Raw genomic sequence first — 22,243 nt, 5'->3', positions numbered from 1 at the left:
TCAAAGACATAGAAAACAAACTTACAGTTATCAAGAGGATAGCCAGGTTGGGTGGGGTCGGCGTGGGGAGGAGAGATAAATTAGGAGTTTGGGATTAACATATACACACTACTATATATAAAATAGGTTAACAAGGACCTACTGTACAGCACAGGGAACTATATTCAATATCCTGTAATAACCTATAATGGAAAAGAATCTAAAAAAGTATATATATGTATAACTGAATCACTTTGCTGTACACTTGAAACTAACACAACATTGTAAACTAACTATAATTCAACCAAAAAAACAAAAACAAATGCACAAACCCTATCATTCTGTAGATGTGCCAGAATGTGAAAAAGGTTGGAAAGCCTTGACTGAAGGCATTCATAAGAAAATCCTCACCCCCAAACTAAATTTCTTTAAGCTCATCATTAAAATTATGAAATAAGAAATGAAATAGGATTATCTCTTTTTGATTAAAGTCAGAATACAGTAGTATTTCAAGGTGAAACTGGATTTCTAAGCCCCAACAAGATGGTCAGAATTTAATGTTAATTTTATGGAGAACTCTGTAAATGTGTTCTTAAATATTTGTTTTACTGGAATCTAGTTAGGGAACAATATTAATGAAATACTCGCTACAAAATTAGTCTGCACTGCTGTTTTGTAGTACATGTAATTGGGAAGTTCTCAGGAAATGAGACTATCTCAACACTTACAGAGGGGGTCAGATTGATAAAACATTAGCTTTGTCTTCTTCCTCAAGTTCCATATCTGAATGTTACCATTCAAACTCCCTGACAAGTAATGAACTTTGGCCTTTAAACTGCTCAGATAATAGAATGGGGAGGATAAAAGTATATCAAAGCATGCAGCCTGTGGATCTATAGGCATGGTCATTGTTTTTTCTTTCTAGGCAATGGTTTGAATATGTCCCTTAGAGATTATCATAAAATAAGATCTTGTGAAAGTGAGATAGGCTGGGACCTGGGACCCTTTGCTGCAGTGCTTGCACCTGGACAAACATCTCCTCAAGCAACAAAATACAAAAAACAACAACAACAACAACAACTATGAGGGACTAAAAATAACTGTGTGCATGAGCAGTTGGGGCAAATTATGATCAACAAGATACAAGAAGGCAAAAAACCCAACAAAAGCAGGGTGTCAGGAGCAAAAGCAGGGTAGTGCACATGCCCTCTGCACACAGCACCACCAAGGGGGTGGGCAGACCACCTCAGCCACCCCTCTGGCCCAATCCCTGGACCTGCCCCTACCTTCACTCCCATATAAGGAACCAGCTCGCCCCCCTCAGGGAGCAAGCAAGGGGAGCCCCAATAAAGCCTTGCTTGAATTTCTTGTCTGGCCTCTTGTCAATTTCTACTGATTAAGGAGGCCAAGAACCCTGGTCGGTAACAGGGACAGAAAAGACTGAAAAAGAGAAAAAGAGAGATTGCCATTTCAACCCACTCCCTGCGGGTATCTATCCAGGCACCAACCTGCAAACTTCCAGAAAGGGCCAGTGAAGGCGGTAGCACCCTGTCCACTGCCCACCGGGGTGATCAAGCCTGGAAACCAGCCAGTTGTATGTTGTCTGTGGGTCTCTGACCCACAGGTGGGACTCTCACCCACGCATACACCAGTATATAGAAATCTGCCTTTTCAGCCTGTTCCCAATGGGACTTCTCTTGGTGGCAGGAAAATAAAGGAGAGAATATTGGGACAATCATACTTCCAGGCCCTACACGATATGAGGTTTGAAATCTATTACTCTCAGAAATCTTCCATCAGGGAGAGACTGCTGGACCAAGATCTGCAAAGTGTGAAAGGAGCCTCTCCCTGCTCTGCTTGTCACCTGCCAATGTGAGCTGTTACCTGCCAGAGGGAGCAGGTCTCACAAGCTGAGAGGAGTGATGCTGTAGCTGCCTGATGTCCACTCTCTCAGGATAGGAGAGAAGAGAGGACAGAGAGAGGAGAAGTAGAGAGATTTCAGGAGAGGGAAAGGGACAAAAGGGAGGGGAAAGTGGTGAGGGAAAAGGGACTAAGGGGAGGGGAAAGCATTTCCTGAATGAGGGCACTGAGGCCCTCAGGGGCCAGGAAGGCAGACCTACCAAATGTGGTGACACTGAAACAAGAGGTTCAGGCAGCTTTGTAAATTCAGCATCTGCGGAACATCCAAATGGACAATGGGTGCTCTTGCAGCTGGGACAGGTCTGGCCTTAGCAGCTATGGGCTTTGTGGGCATGTTCATGCAGGGGCTGGGCTGGGTCAGGATCTGAGCTGCCTCCATAGCTCCCATAGCGGGCCCAGGTGCATGACTACTGCAGTCCTAGGACCGGCTTCAGTGGATTTGTGCTGGTAGCCTTGTGAAAACAAAGCCTGAGAGGCACCAGGGCCAACTGCCAGCATACAGTGGATGTGGGGCCAAGGGCAATGCCAACAACAGTGTACTTTGTGAGCCCACACAACGGGTTGTGAAAGGTGACACAACAGAGCACAGCCACAGGTGAACAGCTCCAGCGGAGGAATACTCAGTGGCTCCTCTCCCAAAGGGAGCGCTCTAATCCCACCTACCTTGCACCACAGATTAGAAACTCAACTCAGAATGGATCTGGCAGCTTCTACTCCATCAACTAGGGAGCAGACCCTGCTCCTGACCGGGCAGTGACAACCACAGAGCAAGGAGGAAGGCCTGCTCAATATCCAGTGCAGGCTCTGGCCACCACGACATCATTCACACCTCCTATCAAGGGGATAACGGCCAGTATACAAAGAAGAAAGAAGTGACAGCCGTCCATACTAAAAACAGCCCTCGCACCAATAAATATTAAACCCACACAGGCTACACAGGAATGTTCCCACATAAAAATAGCCCTCCAAGACCACAGTAGATAATTGTTTCCCCTAAACTCACAGAGCAAGAGAAATATAAGTAAAATGAAGAAGGAAGAGGAACCACTCCCAATTAAAAGATCGAGAGATTTCCCCTGAAAGAACAATAAAACAGACCTCTTCAGTCTAATAGACGCCGAGTTCAAAAAGGAGATAATGAAAATACTGACGGAATTAAGAAAGGCTATCAACAGAAATGCAGATTACCTTAAAAGGGAACTAAAAACTATAAGGAGGAGCCAAGAAAAATCAGAAAATTCATTTAAAGAGAAGAAAGCTGAACTAAAGGCTATAAATAGCAGAATGAATAATGCAGAAGAATGAATATGTGATCTAGAAGATGAATAATGGAAATCATCCAATTAGAACAGCAGACAGAAACCAAAATTTTAAAAAATGAAAGCAATATAAGAGACCTATGGGATAATATAAAGCATGTCAATCTACACATAATAGGGATCCCAGAAAGACAAGAAAGAGAAAAAAGGGTTTAAAATGTATTTGAAGAAATTATGGCTGAAAACTTCCCAAACCTAAAGAAGGAAATAGATACCCAGATACAGGAAGCACAGAGAGTCCCAAACAAGATAAACCCAAACAGACCTACACCAAGATATATTATAATAAAAATGGCAAAAGTTAAAGATGAATAGAGGATTCTAAACGCAGCACGAGAAAAACAAAGAATTAATTACAAGGGAACCCCCTTAAGGCTAGCAGCTGATTTCTCTACAGAAATGTTGCAGGCTGGAAAGGAGTGGCAAGACATACTCAAAGTCCTGAAAGGGAAAAATCTGCAACCTAGGATACTCTACCCAGCAAGGTTATCATTTAGAATAGAAGTAGAGACAAAGAATTTCTCAGACAAGCAAAAACCAAAAGAATACAGCAATACTGAACCTGTCCTAAAGGAAATATTGAAAGGTCTTCTCTAAATAGAAAAGTAAGAGTCTATAGGAAAGAGAAAATCACAATTAGAAAGTAAATCACTTAAATAAGCCAGTACACAGATTTTTTTAAAAATCAAAAAATTTCTGTGAAAGCAATGATAACCACAATGAACAGCAAAAGGATGAACATGAAGATGCAAAAGAGGACGTCAAAATCATAAAATGTGGGGGAGGAGAGTAAGAAAATGTAGATTTTTTTTTTCTAGAATGTGTTTAAGTCTATATGACTACCAGTGTAAAGCAAGTAGATATAGGAAAGGGTTAACATACTTGAAAAACAGGGCAACCACAAATCAAAAACACACAATAGATTCACAAAAACCAAAAAGAACAGAACATAAGCATAATACAAAATAAAATCATCAAACCACAAAAGGAAAAACAAAAAGAAAAAAAAAAAAGGACAAAGAAGAAATAGAAAATCAATGGGAAAACAAGGTTTAAAATGGCAATAAATACATATCTATCAATAATTATCTGTCAGAGGACTAAATGCTCCAATCAAAAGACACAGAGTGACAGATTGGATAAAAAGGCAAGAGCCTACAATATGCTGCCTTCAAGAGATCCACTTTAGGGCAAAGGACACACATAGATTAAAAGTGAGGGTATGGAAAAAGATATTTCATGCAAACAAAAATGACAAGAAAGCAGGGGTCACAATACTCATATTAGACAAAATAGACTTTAAAACAAAGGCTATAAACAAAGATTAAAAAGGATACTATATATTGATAAAGGATCAATACAAGGAGGGGATATTACACTTGTCAACATATATGCACCCAATATAGGAGCACCCAAATACATAAAACAAATACTAACATACATAAAGGGAGAAACTGACAAGAATACAATAATAGTAGGAGACTTTAACATCCCACTCACATCAATGGACAGATCTTTGAGACAGAAAATCAATAAGGCAACATAGATTCTACATGATACAATAGAACAGTTAGACTTAATTGATATCTTCAGGACATTACAGCCAAAAAAAAAGCAGAATACACATTCTCTTCAAGTCCACATGGAACATTAGCTAGGACTGACCACATACTAGGACACAAAACAAACCTCAACAAATTTAAGAGTATAGAAGTTATTTCAAGCATCTTTTCTGATCACAACAGCACAAAACTAGAAATCAACAACAGAAAAAGAAAGGAGAAAAAAAAGTTTCATGGAGACTAAACAACATGCTACAAAAAACCAATGGGTCAACGATGAAATCAAAGAAGAAATTAAAAAATAACTTGAGGCAAATGACAAGGAAATACAACCATACAACATCTCTGGGATGCAGCAAAAGCAGTTCTTACAGGGAAGTTCATAGCAATACAGGCCTTCTTTAAGAAACAAATCTCAAACAACATAACCCACCACCTAAAAGAATTACAAAAAGAACAAACAAAACCTGAAGTCAGCAGAAGGAAGGAGATAATAAAGATCAGAGAGGAAATAGAGTTTTTAAAAAAAATAGAAAAAAAAATCTATAAAACCAAGAGCTGGTTCTTTGAAAGGGTAAACAAAATTGACAAACCTCTGGCCAGGCTCACCAAGAAGAAAAGAGAGAAGACTCAAATAAACAAAATAAGAAATGAAAGAGAAGAAATCACAACAGATACCACAAAAATATAAAAACCATAAAGAGAGTACTATGAACAATTATATGCCAACAAATTTGACAACCTCGAAGAAATGGACAACTTTCTAGAAACATACAACCAACCAAAATTGAATCAAGAAGAAATAGATAACCTGAACAGATCAATCACTAGAAATGAAATAGAATCTGTAATAAAATAAACTTATAAACAAAAGTCCAGGGCCAGATGGCTTCACTGGGGAATTCTACCAAACATACAAAGAAGAACTTCTACCGATCCTTCTCAAACTCTTCCAAAAGACTGAAGAGGAAGGAACACTCCCAAAGACATTCTATGAAGCCACCATCACCCTGATACCAAAACCAGACAAAGACACTACCAAAAAAGAATATTATAGGCCAATATCTTTGATGAATACAGACACAAAAATTCTCAACAAAATATCATTAAATCAAATCCAATAGCACATAAAAAAGGTTATACACCACAACAAAGTTGGATTCATCCCAGGGTCACAAGGACAGTTCAACATATGCAGATCAATCAATGTGACACACCACATCAACAAAAGGACAAAAACCACATGATCACCTCAATAGATGCAGAAAAAGCATTGGATAAAACTGACCAAAACTCTTAAGAAAGTGGGTAGAGAGGGAACATATCTCAACATAATAAAAGATATTTATGACAAACTTACAACCAATATAATACTCAACAGTGAAAAGCTGAAAGCCTTCCCACTAAAATCTGGAACAAGACAAGGATACCCACTCTCACCACTTCTCTTCAACATAGTATTGGAAGTCCTAGCCACAGCAATCAGACAAGAAAAAGAAAAGGTATTCAGACTGTTAGGGAAGAGGTAAAACTGTCATTATACGCAGATGACATGATAATATATAGAAAACCCTAAAGACTCCACACAAAAACTATTAGAGCTGATAAACGAGTTTAGCAAGGTAGCGGGATAAAAGATTAACATACAGAAATTGGTTGCATTTAGTGCACTTTACATTAACAATGAAATATCAGAAAGAGAATGTAAACAAACAATGCCTTTTAAAATCACAACCAAAAAAAAAAAAAATACTTAGGAATAAACCTCACCAAGGAGGTGAAAGACTTACATTACATGCTGAGAACTACAAAACATTAATAAAGGAAATTAAAGATGATTCAAAGAAATAGAAAGATATCCCATGCTCTTGGATTGGAAGAATTAATATTGTTAAAATGGCCATACTACCCAAAGCAATCTACAGATTTAATGTGATCCCTATTAAATTACCCATGACATTTTTCACAGAAATAGAACAAATAATACTAAAATTTATATAGAACTACAAAAGACCCAGAATTGCCAAAGCAATCCTGAGGAAAAAGAACAGAGCAGGAGGCATAACCCTCCCAGACTTCAGATAATACAACAAGGCTATAGTAATCAAAACAGCATGGTGAGCTCTACCCACCACCAGAGCCTCCCATCAAGCCTCTTAGATAGCCTCAACCACCAGAGGGCACACAGCAGAAGCAAGAAAAACTACAATCCTGCAGCCCGTGGAACAAAAACCACATTCACAGAAAGACAGACAAGATGAAAAGGCGGAGGGCTACATACCAGATGAAGGAACAAGGTAAAACCCCAGAAAAACAACTAAATGAAGTGGAGATAGGCAACCTTCCAGAAAAAGAATTCAGAATAATAATGATAGTGAAGATGATCCAGGACCTCAGAATAAGAATGGAGGCAAAGATCAAGAAGATGCAAGAAATGTTTAACAAAGACCTAGAAGAATTAAAGAACAAACAAACAGAGATGAACAATACAATAACTGAAATGAAAACTACACTAGAAGGAATCAATAGCAGAATAACTGAGGCAGAAGAACGGATAACTGACCTGGAAGACAGAATGGTGGAATTCACTGCCACGGAACAGAATAAAGAAAAAAGAATGAAAAGAAATGAAGACAGCCTAAGAGACCTCTGGGACAACATTAAACGCAACAACATTCGCATTATAGGGGTCCCAGAAGGAGAAGAGAGAGAGAAAGGACCCGAGAAAATATTTGAAGAGATTATAGTCGAAAACTTCCCTAACATGGGAAAGGAAATAGCCACCCAAGTCCAGGAAGCGCAGAGAGTCCCATACAGGATAAACCCAAGGAGAAACACGCCGAGACACATAGTAATCAAAGTGGCAAAAATTAAAGACAAAGAACAATTATTGAAAGCAGCAAGGGAATAACGACAAATAACATACAAGGGAACTCCCATACGGTTAACAGCTGATTTCTCAGCAGAAACTCTACAAGCCAGAAGGGAGTGGCATGATATACTTAAAGTGATGAAAGGGAAGAACCTACAACCAAGATTACTCTACCCAGCAAGGATCTCATTTAGACTTGATGGAGAAATCAAAAGCTTTACAGACAAGCAAAAGCTAAGAGAATTCAGCACCACCAAACCAGCTCTACAACAAATGCTAAAGGAACTTCTCTAAGTGGGAAACACAAGAGACGAAAAGAACCTACAAAAACAAACCCAAAACAATTAAGAAAATGGTCATAGGAACATACATATCGATAATTACCTTAAACGTGAATGGATTAAATGCTCCAACCAAAAGACACAGGCTTGCTGAATGGATATAAAAACAAGACCCATATATATGCTGTCTACAAGAGACCCACTTCAGACCTAGGGACACATACAGACTGAAAGTGACGGGATGGAAAAAGATATTCCATGCAAATGGAAATCAAAAGAAAGCTGGAGTAGCTATACTCATATCAGATAAAATAGACTGTAAAATAAAGAATGTTACAAGAGACAAGGAAGGACACTACGTAATGATCAAGGGATCAATCCAACACGAAGATATAACAATTATAAATATATATGCACCCAACATAGGAGCACCTCAATACATAAGGCAACTGCTAACAGCTATAAAAGAGGAAATCGACAGTAACACAATCATAGTGGGGGACTTTAACACCTCACTTACACCAATGGACAGATCATCCAAAATGAAAATAAATAAGGAAACAGAACCTTTAAATGACACAATAGACCAGATAGATTTAATTGATATTTATAGGACATTCCATCAAAAACAGCAGATTACACTTTCTTCTCAAGTGCGCACGGAACATTCTCCAGGATAGATCACATCTTGGGTCACAAATCAAGCCTCAGTAAATTTAAGAAAGTTGAAATCATATCAAGCATCTTTTCTGACCACAACCCTATGACATTAGAAATGAATTACAGGGAAAAAAATGTAAAAAGCAGAAACACATGGAGGCTAAACAATACGTTACTAAATAACCAAGAGATCAGGCTTCCCTGGTGGCGCAGTGGTTGAGAATCTGCCTGCCAATGCAGGGGACACAGGTTCGAGCCCTGGTCTGGGAAGATCCCACATGCCTCGGAGCAACTGGGCCCGTGAGCCACAACTACTGAGCGTGTGCGTCTGGAGCCTGTGCTCCGCAACGGGAGAAGCCATGATAGTGAGAGGCCCGCACACCGCGATGAAGAGTGGTCCCCACTTGCCACAGCTAGAGAAAGCCCTAGCACAGAAACGAAGACCCAACACAGCCAAAAAAATAAAATTAATTAATTAATTAAAAAAAAATAACCAAGAGATCACTGAAGAAATCAAAGAGGAAATCAAAAAATACCTAGAGACAAATGGCAATGAAAACACGACGATCCAAAACCTATGGGATGCAGCAAAAGCAGTTCTAAGAGGGAAGTTTATAGCTATACAAGCCTACCTAAAGAAAGAAGAAAAATCTCAAGTAAACAATCTAACCTTACACCTAAAGGAACTAGAGAAAGAAGAACAAACAAAACCCAAAGTTAGCAGAAGGAAAGAAATCAAAAGATCAGAGAGGAAATAAATGAAATAGAAACAAAGAAAACAATAGCAAAGATCAATAAAACTAAAAGCTGGTTCTTTGAGAAGATAAACAAAATTGATAAGCCATTAGTCAGACTCATCAAGAAAAAGAGGGAGAGGACTCAAATCAACAAAATTAGAAATGAAAAAGGAGAAGTTACAACGGACACCGCAGAAATACAAAGCATCCTAAAAGACTACTACAAGCAACTCTATGCCAATAAAATGGACAACCTGGAAGAAATGAACAAATTCTTAGAAAGGTATAACCTTCCAAGACTGAACCAGGAAGAAGCAGAAAATATGAACAGACCAATCACAAGTAATGAAATTGAAACCGTGATTAAAAATCTTCCAACAAACAAAAGTCCAGGACCAGATGGCTTCACAGGTGAATTCTATCAAACATTTAGAGAAGAGCTAACACCCATCCTTCTCAAACTCTTCCAAAAAATTGCAGAGGAAGGAAAACTCCCAAACTCATTCTATGAGGCCACCATCACCCTGATACCAAAACCAGACAAAGATACTACAAAAAAAGAAAATTACAGACCAATATCACTCATGAATATAGATGCAAAAATCCTCAACAAAATACTAGCAAACAGAATCCAGCAACACATTAAAAGGATCATACACCACGATCAAGTGGGATTTATCCCAGGGATGCAAGGATTCTTCAATATACGCAAATCAATCAATGTGATACACCATATTAACAAATTGAAGAATAAAAACCATATGATAATCTCAAAAGATGCAGAAAAAGCTTTTGACAAAATTCAACACCCATTTATGATAAAAACTCTCCAGAAAATGGGCATAGAGGGAACCTACCTCAACATAATAAAGGCCATATACGACAAACCCACAGCAAACATCATTCTCCATGGTGAAAAACTGATAGCATTTCCTCTAAGATCAGGAACGAGACAAGGATGTCCACTCTCACCACTATTATTCACCATAGTTTTGGAAGTCCTAGCCACGGCAATCAGAGAAGAAAAAGAAATAAAAGGAATACAAATTGGAAAAGAAGAAGTAAAACTGTCACTGTTTGCAGATGACATGATACTATACATAGAGAATCCTAAAACTGCCACCAGAAAACTACTAGAGCTAACCAATGAATTTGGTAAAGTTGCAGGATACAAAATTAATGCACAGAAATCTCTTAAATTCCTATACACTAATGATGAAAAATCTGAAAGAGAAATTAAGGAAACACTCCCATTTACCATTGCAACAAAAAGAATAAAATACCTAGGAATAAACCTACCTAGGGAGACAAAAGACCTGTATGCAGAAAACTATAAGACACTGATGAAAGAAATTAAAGATGATACCAACAGATGGAGAGATATACCATGTTCTTGGATTGGAAGAATCAATATTGTGAAAATGACTCTACTACCCAAAGCAATCTACAGATTCAATGCAATCCCTATCAAATTACCAATGGCATTTTTTATGGAACTAGAACAAATCATCTTAAAATTTGTATGGAAACACAAAAGACCCCGAATAGCCAAAGCAGTCTTGAGGGAAAAGAACGGAGCTGGAGGAATCAGACTGCCTGACTTCAGACTATACTACAAAGCTACAGTAATCAACACAATATGGTATGGGCACAAAAACAGAAACATAGATCAATGGAACAAGATAGAAAGCCCAGATATAAACCCATGCACCTATGGTCACTAATCTATGACAAAGGAGGCAAGGATACACAATGGAGAAAAGACAGTCTCTTCAATAAGTGGTGCTGGGAAAACTGGACAGCTACATGTAAAAGAATGAAATTAGAATACTCCCTAACACCATACACAAAAATAAACTCAAAATGGATTCGAGACCTAAATGTAAGACCAGACACTATAAAACTCTTACAGGAAAACATAGGAAGAACACTCTTTGACATAAATCACAGCAAGATCTTTTTTGATCCACCTCCTAGAGTAATGGAAATAAAAACAAAAATAAACAAATGGGACCTACTGAAACTTCAAAGCTTTTGCACAGCAAAGGAAACCATAAACAAGACGAAAAGACAACCCTCAGAATGGGAGAGAATATTTGCAAACGAATCAACAGACAAAGGATTAATCTCCAAAATATATAAACAGCTCATGCAGCTCAATATTAAAGAAACAAACAACCCAATCCAAAAATGGGCAGAAGACCTAAATAGACATTTCTCCAAAGAAGACATACAGATGGCCAAGAAGCACATGAAAAGATGCTCAACATCACTAATTATTAGAGAAATGCAAATCAAAACTACAATGAGGTATCACCTCACACCAGTTAGAATGGGCATCATCAGAAAATCTACAAACAACAAATGCTGGAGAGGGTGTGGAGAAAAGGGAACCCTCTTGCACTGTTGGTGGGAATGTAAATTGATACAGCCACTATGGAGAACAATATGGAGGGTCCTTAAAAAACTAAAAATAGAATTATCACATGATCCAGCGATCCCATTACTGGGCATATACCCAGAGAAAACCGTAATTCAAAAAGACACATGCACCCCAATGTTCATTGCAGCACTATTTACAATAGCCAGGTCATGGAAGCAACCTAAATGCCCATCGACAGATGAATGGATAAAGAAGAAGTGGTACATATATACAATGGAATATTACTCAGCCATAAAAAGGAACGAAATTGGGTCATTTGTTGAGACGTGGATGGATCTAGAGACTGTCATACAGAGTGAAGTAAGTCAGAAAGAGAAAAACAAATATCGTATATTAACGCATGTATGTGGAACCTAGAAAAATGGTACAGATGAACCGGTTTGCAGGGCAGAAGTTGAGACACAGATGTAGAGAACAAACGTATGGACACCAAGGGGGGAAAACCACGGTGGGGTGGGGATGGTGGTGTGCTGAATTGGGCGATTGGGATTGACATGTATACACTGATATGTATATAATTGATGACTGATTAAAAAAAACAAAAAACAAAAAAACAGCATGGTATTGGAACAAAAACAGACATACAGATCAATGGAACAGAATAGACAGCCCAGAAATAAACCCACACACCTATGGACAATTAATCTTCAACAAAGGAGGCAGGAATATACAATGGGGAAAAGACAGTCTCTTCAGGAAGTGGTGTTGGGAAAGATGGACAGTTGCACATAAATCAATGAAGTTAGAACACACCCTCATACCATACACAAAAATAAACTCAAAATGGCTTAAAGACCTAAATATAAGACAAGACACCATAAAACTCCTAGAAGAGAACATAGTCAAAAGTTTCTCTGACATAAATCGTAGCAATGTTTTTTTTAGGTCAGTCTCCCAAGGCAACAGAAATAAAAGCAAAAATAAACAAATGGGACAATCAAGCTTAGCTTTTTCATAGCAAATGAAACCATAAACAAAAAGACAACCTACAGACTGAGAGAGAATATCTGCAAATGATGCAACCGACAAGGGATTAATTTCTAAAATATACAAACAGCTCTCACAACTCAGTAACAAAAAAACAAACAACCCAATCAAAACATGGGCAGAAGACCTAAATAGACTTCTCCAAAAAAGACATACAGATGGCCAAGAGGCACATGAAAAGATGCTCAACATCACTAGTTATTAGAGAAATGCAAATCGAAACTACAATGAGGTACCACCTCACACCGGTCAGAATGGCCATCATTAAAAAGTCTCCAAATAAATGCTGGAGAGGGTGCGGAGAAAAGGGAACCCTGTTACACTGTTGGTAAGAATGTATTGGGCTGGCCAAAAAGTTCATTCGGGTTTTTCCATAACATCTTACAGAAAAACCGGAATGAACTTTTTGGCCAACCCAATAAATTGGTGCAGCTGAGACAGGCTGGGACCTGGGTCCCTTTGCTGCAGTGCTTGCACCTGGACAAACATCTCCTCAAGCAATAAAATACAAAGAAATTATAAGGGACTAAAAATAACTGAGTGTATGAGCAATTGGGGCAAATTATGAACAACAAGATACAAAAAGACCAAAAGAACCCAAATGCCATTTCTGAAGAGCCTGGAACAAAAGCAGAGTACTATGCCTGCCCCCTGCACACCCACCACCAAAGGGGTGGGCAGACCACCTCAGCCACCCCTCCGGCCTGACCCCTGGACCCGCCCCTACCCTCACCCCATTTAAGGAACCAGCTCGCACCACCTCAGGGAGCGAGCAACGGAATGTGTTACTTGTTTTCACTCTATCCTGCTGCAGCGGGAGCCCCAGTACAGCCGTGCCTGAATTTCTTTTCTGGCCTCTTGTCAATTTCCATTGATTAAGGAGGCCAAGAACCCTGGTCAGTAACATACTTTGTGATGACAGCTTGCAGGGACAATTGTTCCCTTCCCAGGAGAGGATCTGGGCACCTCCGGGAAGACCAAATGCAGCTTCCCCGTGGGTGACAAGTGGCTGCCTGAACCTCTTGTTTCAGCATCACCACATTTGGTAGGTCTGCCTTCCTGGCCCCTGAGGGCCTCAGTGCCCTCATTCAGGCAACGCTTTCTCCCTCCCCTTTGTCCTTTTTCCCTCACCACTTTCCCCCTCCCCTTTGTCTCCTTTTCTCTCTCCTGAAATCTACTTCTCCTCTCTCTGTCCTCTCTTACTTCTATCCTTGTGAGAGAGTGGACATCAGGCAGCTACAGCATCACTCCTCTCAGCTTGTGAGACCTGCTCCCTCTGGCAGGTAACAGCTCATGCTGGCAGGTGACAAGCAAAGCTGGGAGAGGCTCGCCTCGCACTTTGCAGATCTTGGTCCAGCAGTCTCTCCCTGATGGGAGATTTCTGAGAGTAATAGATTTTCAAACCTCATATTGTGTAGTGGCTGGAAGTCCGATTGTCCCAATATTCTCATCTTTATTTTCCTGCCACCAAGAGAAGTCCCACTGGGAATGGGCTGAAAAGGCAGATTTCTATATACTGGTGTATGCGTGGATGAGTCCCACAGACTATGTACAACTGGCTGGTTTGGTACCTGAATAGACATCCACAGGGGGCGGGTTGAAAGGGCAATCTTTCTCTTTTTCAGTCTTTTCTGTCCCTCTTCCCTTTACCTCTCCCTTGGTCCTCACCCCTAAAATCCCACCCCCTTTATCCTAAAGACTTCTTGTCTCTGTCTTTAAGTTTCTGTCACTGGTATCTTTGTTTTATGTAGTATTGTCTTTCCAAATGCTCCTGCAAGTCTCTGCCGAAATTGTGGGCACAGTGGATCATTTAATCCATGAAATACAAACACAGCCCACATTGCCCAAACTCTAGCCTTGGGTTACTTGGTGGGATTTTAAAGAGGAAAAACTAAATAAGTAAATAAATAAGAGGAGCTTGCATCTCTCTCCTCTGCATTTGCAGTGTAACTATTCTGCCTGGGCTCTCAGGAGCTACCTGATCCATCTGTAGCCTCCCAGACTGAGGGGGAAAAAAAAAGAGGCTTTTTAAATTCAAGCAGGAAAACTAGGAGACCTCTGGTTCTGTCTTTATGTAAAAAGTAACTTGTAAATGAGCTGTATTTAATTGGCTTAAAGGAAATTGAGTGCTTATATACATTCTCAGAAATATAACAGAAACTCACCAGAAAACATTTCAGGTTCATGTGATCTGGGAAATATTCAATATTAAATTAATATCTGGTATTAAAGCTAGCTTGAGCTTATGGGTTTAATTAATACAGACCCGTCTTTAGAGCCATCAACATTAAGTATAATACTTTTAATGTACCTAGGGTTACTGGAAGTCAGTAAGTGCATATTGTTTATGTTATCAAATCCGTCAACAAGGAGACTAACCTGACACGGTTAAACTTTTAAGTAAGTATAACTGGGATAAGAATTTTTTGGTAAATTCTATAGGAGTAATTATATTTTGGAAATGTCCATCTAAAATAGTCTCTCCAGATTTTGGTAACTTGAAACTAACTTAAGTTAAATGATAGAAATTCACTGAATAAATAGCCAGGCCATTTCAAATAAGGTGAAATATTGGAACATTAATTGTTGAACAGGTCTAAACTTACCTACTTTTGTCTTCTTGTGAGAGGGAAACTAAAGATGTTTGTGGGACTTCCCTGGTGGTCCAGTGGTTAAGACTCCACGCTTCCATGGCAGGGGGTGCGGGTTCAATCCCTGGTTGGGGAACTAAGATCCCGAATGCCATACGGCCAATCAATAAATAAAGATGTTTGGGTTTATTAGACACGTGTCTTGTATCACATACTACATTGAGGAAGTTGTGCTTTGGGATGATGCATGTTTCTAGAGGTCGTGGAATATTGCAGTCAGGGAATGCTAGTGCAAAAGACAGTTCATGGTTGCTTAAGGTAAGTAGGATGTATGTTTTCAAGAAAAGATGGTATGAGGAATATTTTGTTAGAAGAAAAAGGGGGATTTTGCCCTAGAGCTTGTTATTTCTGAATGGGAAAAGAATAAGGGAGAAAATATGGCTAGAGAAAGTTGCAGAAGGTTTGTGGAAAAGGAACATTGGGAAAATAACTTTTATGTGGTCAGGACTTTCTAAGTTTGGATTAAATTCAATTAGGTAAATGGATTTTATTAAGAGTAGGCTGATGCAAGACTGGATTTGGTTTCTCTCTCTCGTAAGAGAACAAAGTTTTTCCTGGAATGCTGCTTTTGATAACAGAAGGCGTGAGTTCCTGTGACAAGTTTAGGGACGACTTTATCAGGCTGGGGTTGACATTCTCTCTTACCTGGCAGGACATCATGGTTATTCTGGCCCACTGTTGCACCTCGGATGAAAAGGAGCGTATATTGAGAAAGGCCAGGGAACACACAGATGGCCTACTGGCCACCAATCAACACCACCAAATTTATCAGGTGGATGGGAATGCAATCCCAGAACATGACCCACACTGGGACTATGAAGATCGTGCAGGCCAGGCTAGTACTTGTCTATCAGAGGGAATGAAAAGGTGTATGGTGAAGCCTGTAAATTATAATAAGGTCCAAGAGGTTACACAAGAAAAAAACAAAACAAAAACCAGGCAGTCTTCCTGAGCCAGGTGACAGAGGCATTCAGGAAGTACGTGAATACATAACCTCAGTCCACAGAAGGGAGGACACTACTGGCCATGCATTTTATCATCCAGGTTACTCCTGATATCAGGAGAAAATTACAAAAGCTTGAGGCTGGGTCCCAAACACCGCTGTCAACCGTGGTAGAGGAGGCCTTCAAGGTCTATAACAACTGAGACTTAATGGAGGAGGCCAATAAGAATAAGAGGCTAATAAAGAAAACACAGCTTTTGGCTGCTCTGATTTACCCACCACCCCGAGGGGACCCTGGAGGGCCGAGAAGACTGGACAGACCACCAAGAAGCCGCCTGGACCCAAACCAGTGTGCCTTTGGTTGGAAGGAGGGCAGTGGAAGGGGGAACGTCCTGAGCGCCCTCCTGTGGGATTGGGCAACCCCAACTGGCCCCAGTTCCTTGTGAATCTCTCAAATGAGAGATTCCTGCACACCGACTGACGGGACCTGAGTGCCTGCCCGGCTCCAGATCCCACTCGATCCATCCTCATCACTCCAGCGGGGCCTCAGGTCACCCTCAGTGTGGCAGGTAGGAGAACTGAATTTCACTGGAGCCACCTGCTCTGTTCTGACTTGGCCGGCTGGCCCCCTCTCCAACCGTGACTGTACTGTGACGGGAGTTGATGGACAGACAAAGGTAGGACGATTTACATCTCCCCATGCCTGTGGAATCCAGTCCATTATTATTCTCACTCCTTTTTGTATACGCCAGAATGCCCTGCCCCTCTCCTCAGGAAAAATTTGCTAAGTAAGTTAGGAGGTAGAATATTCTTAGGACATGGGGAAGTCCAAGGAGGTAGAGAATTCAAACAGAGAATGCATCTATTAGTAGCCCCAGATGACCCACCTGCTGGCCATCAAAATATTCCAAGACATCCCTCAAGAAATTAGAAAATAAGTAGATCCTGCAGTTTGGGATACCTCAGGGCCAGGAAGGGCAAAACGTGTTCCCCCAGTAGAAATAAGGTTAAGGCCTGGGGAAAAATACCCCTGAAAGAGACAATATCCTTTAAAGCCTGAGGCCCTGAGGGGAATCCAACCGCTGCTCAGCAAATTCCTAAAACACGGACTCATTAGGCCCTGCCAATCCCCTTACCACACCCTGACCCTCCCCATTCAGAAGCTTCACAAGGAATATCAGTTTGTGCAAGACTTACGAGCAGTGAATGAGGCCGTTATCCCTATACACCCACGGGTGCCAAACCCATACACCCTTCTTGTCCAAGTCCCGGGAAGCGCTCAGTATTTCTGTTTTGGACCTCACAGGTGCATTTTTCTGTATTCCCCTACATCCAGACTCTCAATACCATTTTGCCTTTGAATGGAGGAACCCTGACACCCTGGAGGCTACCCGATATACCTGGACAGTGCTTCCACAGGGATTTCCAGACAGCCCCCATCTTTTTGGGAATGTGTTAGTAAGGGAACTGAGGGAACTGGCCCTTGAGAAGGGAACTCTGCTTTAATATGTTGATGATTTATTGATAAGTAGTGAGACCAAACAAGATTCAGATCAAAATACTGTTAGGGTCCTAAATTTTCTGGCAAAATGGGGATATAAATTCTCCCCAAGCAAGGCTCAGATCTCACAGCAACAGGTTCAATATTTAGGTTTTGTTTTGACCCCAGGGTCACGAACCCCGGCCATAGATGGAAAAACAGCAATTAGTGCATTACCATCTCCAACCACGAAGATGCAATTCTGAGGCTTTCTTGGGATGGCTGGGTTCTGTCGTAGTATCTGGATTCCAAATTATGGCCCTATAGCCAAACCCCTATGTGAGGCTCTAAAGGGAAAAGAAAGGGAACCCTTTCAGTTGAATAAGGCCATCAGCGGGACTTTGAAACTCTAAAGACTGAGTTGAGTAGAGCACCAGCACTGGAGCTTCCAAATTTGGACAAGCCCTTTACCCTATACGTTCATGAGAGGTCAGGGACAGCACTAGGAGTCCTGACCCAAAAGCTGGGACCGGATCAGAGACCAGTGGCTTGCTTTTCAAAACACTGGACTCAGTAGCCCTGGGATGGCCAAGCTGTCTGCAGGCGGTAGCAGCCACAACCCTGTTGGTTAATGAGACTTCCAAGCTCACTCTGGGACAACACTCAGATGTATTAAGCCCTCATCAGGTACCATCTGTGCTGGAAGTCAAAGGACAACATTGGTTGACTGGAGGATGGTTAACAAGATATCGGGCCCTCATAATGGACACCCCCGACATTACCTTAAAGGTGTGCCAAACCCTGAACCCGGCAACTCTGCTTCCATCAGTCAACAGTGAAGCCCTACTGCATCAGTGTATAGAGATCAGAGAACAAACTTACTCCAGCAGGTCTGATCTTCTAGATGAACCTCTTAACAGCCCTGAGGTTGAATGGTTTACTGGTGGGAGCAGTTTTATAGAGAGAGGAACCCAAAAGGTGGGGTGTGCCATAGTTAGTTTAGATGAAGTCATAGAAGCCAAGACCCTGCCACCCCAGACATTGGCCCAGAAGGCTGAACTTATTGCTTTAATGAGAGCTTTGCAATTAGGGAAGGATAAGCAATTAAATATTTTTACTGACTCTAAATATGGGTTCCACGTGCTACATGCTCATGATGCCATTTAGAAAGAAAGAGGAATGTTAACCGCCTGAAATTCCCCCATAAAACAAAGAGTCGTTTTTGGCTCTTTTAGAAGCAGTGCAGGGGCTTCCCTGGTGGCGCAGTGGTTAAGAATCCACCTGCCAATGCAGGGGACACGGGTTCGAGACCTGCTCCGGGAAGATCCCACATGCCACGGAGCAACTAAGCCCGTGTGCCACAACTACTGAGCCTGTGCTCTAGAGCCCGCGAGCCACAACTACTGAGCCCACGTGCCACAACTACTGAAGCCCACACGCCTAGAGCCCGTGCTCCGCAACAAGAGAAACCACCGCAATGAGAAGCCCGCACACCGCAACGAAGAGTAGCCCCTGCTCACTGCAACTAGAGAAAGCCCGCGCACAGCAACAAAGACCCAACTCAGCCAAAAAATAAAAAATAAATATAGATAAATAAAATTTAAAAGTTAAAAAAAAAAAAAAAGCAGTGCAGCTCCCGACCCAGATAGCAGTAATCCACTGTAGTTTCCTTAAGAAACTAAGTTTAGTTTCCTTAAGAAACTAAAAATAGAATTACCATATGACCCAGCAATCCCACTACTGGGCATATACCCAGAGAAAACCATAATTCAAAAAGACACATGCACCCGAATGTTCATTGCAGCACTATTTACAATAGCCAGGTCATGGAAGCAACCTAAATGCCCATCAACAGACGAATGGATAAAGAAGATGTGGTACATATATACAATGGAATATTACTCAGCCATAAAAAGGAACGAAATTGAGTCATTTGCTGAGACGTGGATGGATCTAGAGACTGTCATACAGAGTGAAGTAAGTCAGAAAGAGAAAAACAAATATCGTATATTAATGCATGTATGTGGAACCTAGAAAAATGGTACAGATGAGCTGGTTTGCAGGGCAGAAGTTGAGACACAGATGTAGAGAATGGACATATGGACACCAAGGGGGGAAAACTGCGGTGGGGTGGGGATGGTGGTGTGCTGAATTGGGCGATTGGGATTGACGTGTATACACTGATGTGTATAAAATTGATGCCTAATAAGAACCTGCAGTATAAACAAACAAACAAACAAAACAACTAATACTAAACTTTCATTGGGTTATTTGTATGGAAATATGTTAATATAAATGTTTCAGACATTACATGAAATTTCTAAAAATCTTATATTTGTATTTGTATGGAAATATGTATGGAAATATGTTAATATAAATGTTTCAGACATTACATGAAATTTCTAAAAATCTTATATGTTCTGGTATAATGTTATAAGTCATAATCCTAGTTATTACTTTAAAATGTGTATCTCAGAAATAACTAATTTTCTTGTCAACTGCATTATTATGAACTTTCATCAAATCTTTAACTGTGGTCATTTTTAAGTCTTTTCTCATTTACAGACAGTTCTGGGTGTACTCTGATGCTTTTGCAAATATGTTCCTATAAAAGGGTTTCATCTTCAAGAAATTCATGGAAAAGACTCTGACAAGTACAGGTTTCTGGTAACTGACTGTACTGCTGAACTGAATGAATAAGCATTTTCAGAACTCTAATGAAAAACTGATGAACTCAAAAAAGTGCTAACAAAAGATCAAGATGAAAAAAAAATGTAATTACATGGGACTGAGTGAACTGATGAGGATGAGTATAATTTTTGTGACTTTCTGTCTGAATTAAAAAAAAAAAAATCCCACAAGGACTCAGAGGCAAAGAATATACACATCAATTTTCACTGCAAAGTAAAGGAGCTGTTACAGTGGAGGATTACTGGACTGAATGTCAATATTATGACATAGTATGAGTGTGTTTCAGGTTTGGTAATTGCAATCATTGTTGCTTTTGTTGTGGTCATCCATGTACAATGCTTCGTGTCAGTCTATCTATCTCTTGTAAAAATAAAATACAGTGTGTGTGTGTGAAAAAAAAAAAAAAGAAGAAGCAGTGCAGCTCCCGACCCAGATAGCAGTAATCCACTGTAGGGGCCATCAGAGGGATGGAGTCTTTGTGAGCCGAGGGAACAGCAAAGCTGATCAAACTGCAGAACAGGAAGCTCGATTGCAGGAGCCTGAGCAAGTTATGGCCCTAGTGATTGGCCCCCCTGAAGTCCCTAGTCTCCCCCAGTACTCCCGAGAGGAACAAGAAAATGCTGAGAAATGGGGCTATGAGAAAGGAAGCACAGGCTGGTATAAAAAGGAGGATAAGGTTCTAATCCCTGAGGCCCAACAATGGAAACTTACTAAGAGCTTACATGACGCCACCCACTATGGGAGGGATAAGGCTTGATACAAAAGGCTTTTTCAGGGAAGGGGCTTAAAAGAACAGTAAAACAAGTAATGCTTGCCTGTGATTTATGTGCCCATAATAACACAGGTCCATCCAACACCTCCTTCGTTACTCAGGCCAGAGGGACATATCCAGGGGAAGACTGGCAGCTAGATTTCACCCAAATGCCCCCACGATCAGGACATAAATATCTTCTGGTGTTTGTTGATACTTTCACCGAATGGGTTGAAGCTTTCCCCACCTGATCTGAAAAGGCTATGGAAGTCTGTAAGTCCCTTTTTCTTTATTTAAAGAAACAATTCTTTGGTTTGGACTTCCAAAGTTCCTCCAGAGCAATAACGGGCCCTCTTTTATAGCTGAAATTACACAGGGGCTCACAACGGCTCTAGGGATAGACCACACTTCTTGGCATGCCCAGTCTTCAGGGAAGGTAGAGAAAATGAACCATACTTTAAAGAAAACCATAGCAAAGCTCTGCCAAGAAACTCATGACTCCTGGACCAACTTGCTTCCTACTGCACTCCTCAGGTCCGTGTGGCCCCCAGGAGTGGTCTGAGACTCCGCCCATTTGAAATGACCTATGCAAGGCCTTTTCTTACTACTGACATTCTACTGGGTGAGGAAGTGAACCAGGTGCTGAGATATATTAGTAATTTAGGACAAGTTCAGAAGGCAATCCAGGACTAGGCCCACAAGGCACGGCCAGCTCCCAATAAAAATACAGATGAAGGAGCATTTCCTTCACAAATAAACCCCGAGGGTCAAGTTCTTCTTAAAACCTGGAAAGACAAATCCCCCAAAGACCAAATACTGCCAAAATGGAAGGGCCCCTATAAAGTAATTTTAGGCACCCTCACTGCTATCAAACTGCAAGGGATATCTAGTTGGGTACATTTGTCCAGACTAAAGCTTTTACCTCCAGAAACCCTGCAGGTCACAACAGAAGAACAATACACCTATA

Source organism: Eschrichtius robustus, chromosome 15, assembly GCF_028021215.1.
Source record: "Eschrichtius robustus isolate mEscRob2 chromosome 15, mEscRob2.pri, whole genome shotgun sequence".
NCBI lineage: Eukaryota > Metazoa > Chordata > Mammalia > Artiodactyla > Eschrichtiidae > Eschrichtius > Eschrichtius robustus.
Note: the sequence above shows the minus strand (reverse complement) of the source record.